This window comes from Macadamia integrifolia, chromosome 5 (assembly GCF_013358625.1).
Source record: "Macadamia integrifolia cultivar HAES 741 chromosome 5, SCU_Mint_v3, whole genome shotgun sequence".
NCBI classification, from domain to species: Eukaryota; Viridiplantae; Streptophyta; class Magnoliopsida; order Proteales; family Proteaceae; genus Macadamia; species Macadamia integrifolia.
The window spans coordinates 6,966,119-6,969,069 of NC_056561.1; the positions used below are offsets into that span (position 1 = coordinate 6,966,119).

Below are 2,951 nucleotides of genomic sequence, written 5' to 3' on the forward strand. Positions count from 1 at the left end.
AATATGTCTCAATGGAATCTAAAATTTTTTGTAGCATATGAACTTCCTTCTCAAGGGGATTTGGTTGCTTACCCAACCTAAAGATATTAAAATCTATAGAAGTGTTGTCAAAAGAAAGTTTCATGGTACCATTTCTACAATTAATTATGGCATTACTGGTTGCAAGGAATGGTCTACCAAGAATGATTGGGATCTGATCACGAATGTTGGCAACTGGTTGGGTGTCTAAAACAATGAAATCAACAGGGAATGAAAATTCCCCAACTTTAAGTAAGACATCCTCAACCATCCCTTTAGAAATCTTAACAGATCTATCTGCCAACTGGAGAGTAGTTCCAATGGCTTTCAATTCTCTCAATCCTAGTAGCTTATACACATGGTAGGGCAAAATATTCACACTTGCACTAAGGTCAAGTATTGCATGTTCAATGTAGGTGTTACCTATGACACAAGCAATGATAGGGCTCCCTGGATCCTTATACTTGGTGGCTATAGGCTGAGTAATTATGGAACTAATGTTGCCTACCAAGAATGCCTTTTTAGGCACACTAGTGATACATTTGTGAGTACACAAATCTTTCAGGACCTTTGCATAGGCGGGGATCTGGGAAATGACATCCAAAAGAGGGATGTTCAATTCTACTTTTTGTGAAGACTTCTAAATTTTTTTCCATGGAAGCAGTCTTCTTTTTTTTATCAATCATTTAGGAAAGGGGACAGGAGGAACATAAGCACAGTTAGGATTTTGCTCTTTTTTAGAAGAATCATGTTTTGCTTCCTCACCCAAATCATTTTTAGTTACTTTAGGTTCATCAGACGAACCTGGAATAAGAGGCACACTCATGTCCTCAACAGAAGGAGAGTTAACAGGAGTAATAAATGGGGAAGATTTAGGAACACTCTGTTAGTACTCTTGGCCACTCCGAAAAACATAAACAACATTACATTAGTTGGAGGGCTCTTGTTGTGGACTCTTTTGAATTGAATTCAATTGATTTTAAACTGGTTGATGATTCATATTCTCATTCCTGGGATTTGGTTTAGGCTGACTAGGCATCTTCCCTTTCTCCCTGTCATGCAAAATATTAGCAAGTTGGGAGATTTGCTTCTCCATGTTTTGTTGACTTGTTATGAAAATACTCATGAGAAGTTCCATGCTTTTCTCTAAAGAAGAAAGCCTAGCCAAATCACCACCTCCTCTCATAAATCCTGGAGGTTGATTTACATGAGGTGGTGGAATAGTAGATTGAGTGAGGATCCGAAAGTTGTTCTGCTAGTTAGGGGGCATGGTCCTTTAATTGGCTTGTTGGGGAGTAAACTGCCCTTGACTCAAGGGTTGAAAATTAGGACCGACTTGATGATTGGCTTGTTGGGGAACAAATTGTCCTTGACTCAAGGGTTGAAAATTAGGACTTACTTGATTATTGGCTTGATTCCAAGAGAAGTTAGGATGGTTCCTCCATCCTGGATTATAGGTCTGACTATAAGGGTTGTTTTGGGACATCGCATTCACATTTTTAGGACCTATATTTAAACCATTCACATGAGAAATATTAGGGCACTCCTCCATCACATGAGTGGGAGATTGGCACCAACTACTCATAGGCACAGAATAATTTATTTGGTTCAGATGGGCAGGTCCTTTGACGACTATGGCTTCGAGTCTCTTGATAAGACTCTCAAGTTGAGCCTCTTTGGCCACAACACCTTCTACAATATAACCCTTATTTGTCCTCTCAATTTCTTGAGTAAACTCCCATTCTCTGATTTTCCTACCCAATTCAAGCAAAAAGTTCCAAGCGTCGTCTTCATCTGTAAAAGATGTAAAACCTTTGGGGCACATAGACTATAACAACTGCTTGGTCTGATAATCAATACCCTTATAAATGATTTGACAAAGTTGCCAAGTATCAATTCTATGGTGAGGGCATTCCTGAAGGAGGTCCTTAAATCTCTCCATAGATTTGGAGAATGACTCACTAGGTTTCTGCCTGAATTAAAGAATGTCACTCCTGAGTTTATTGGTTTTATGCAAAGGAAAGAACTTTTTCAGGAAGGCTATAGTAAACCCATCCCATGTGGCAATGGAATTGGTAGGCAGACCATAGAGCCATTTCTTAGCTTGGTCTTTGAGCGCAAAAGTTATAAACCTTAATTTTACAGCATCATCAGTCAACTGTTACTTTAATCAGAACACAAACCTCCTCAAATTCCCTAAGGAATAGGTATGCATCCTCAGAGGGAAGCCCATGAAAGTGGGGCAACAAAGTGATGTACTAAGATTTGAGCTCAAAATGATTGCCTTGGGCTTGTGGCAGAACTATGCAGGAAGGTTGGGCTGCTCTAGTAGGGTAGAACCTATCTTTCAGAGATTTAGGGGCAGGGTTTACCTGTTGGTCTCCCATATTGAAGGGTTTTAAAGAGAGCAAATGTATAGGGTCACTACTTGTTGGATCTCTACTTTCTAACCGATTCTTAGTATTACATACCCAACTAACACTCATGCAACAGAAAACTACCCACAACTAGAGTAAGACAAGCACAAAAGAATGGAAAAAAGAAATTTTATTTTTTATTTTTTTTTTGGATCTTACCAGCAGGGATCCAGGGTTGCTCAGGTGAATTCCTGAGGTACTGCTATAGGTCAAAACCTATCTTTATCATACAGTGAGGCTTGGCAACCTCCATCGATACAACTATTATTGCAAGTTGTTCTTCTCAGAAATTCAATAAAAGAAAAAGAAATAAAAAACAAAGCAAACAAAGCACTCTAATTTACCAAAAGAAAACGAAAAAGAACATGGAACTGTCGCCCCGGCAATGGCGCCAAAAACTTGCTAGAATTATTATAGTGTAACCACAAGCGTACGGATCAGTGCAGCTATGGATCAAACATAGAGAGAGCAGCCACTTTATTTTTGGCTTCTTTTAATAATGCGAAAGTGAACCGA

The 2,951-nt window shown here is 39.1% G+C and overlaps 1 non-coding gene across 1 annotated transcript; it reads left to right on the forward strand.

The window, feature by feature from the left end:
* The first annotated feature begins 1,913 nt into the window (after positions 1-1,913).
* LOC122080452 lies at positions 1,914-2,020 on the forward strand. Its single transcript, XR_006140746.1, has one exon. It is a non-coding gene; the product is annotated as a small nucleolar RNA R71 (small nucleolar RNA).
* The last annotated feature ends 931 nt before the right edge of the window (positions 2,021-2,951 follow it).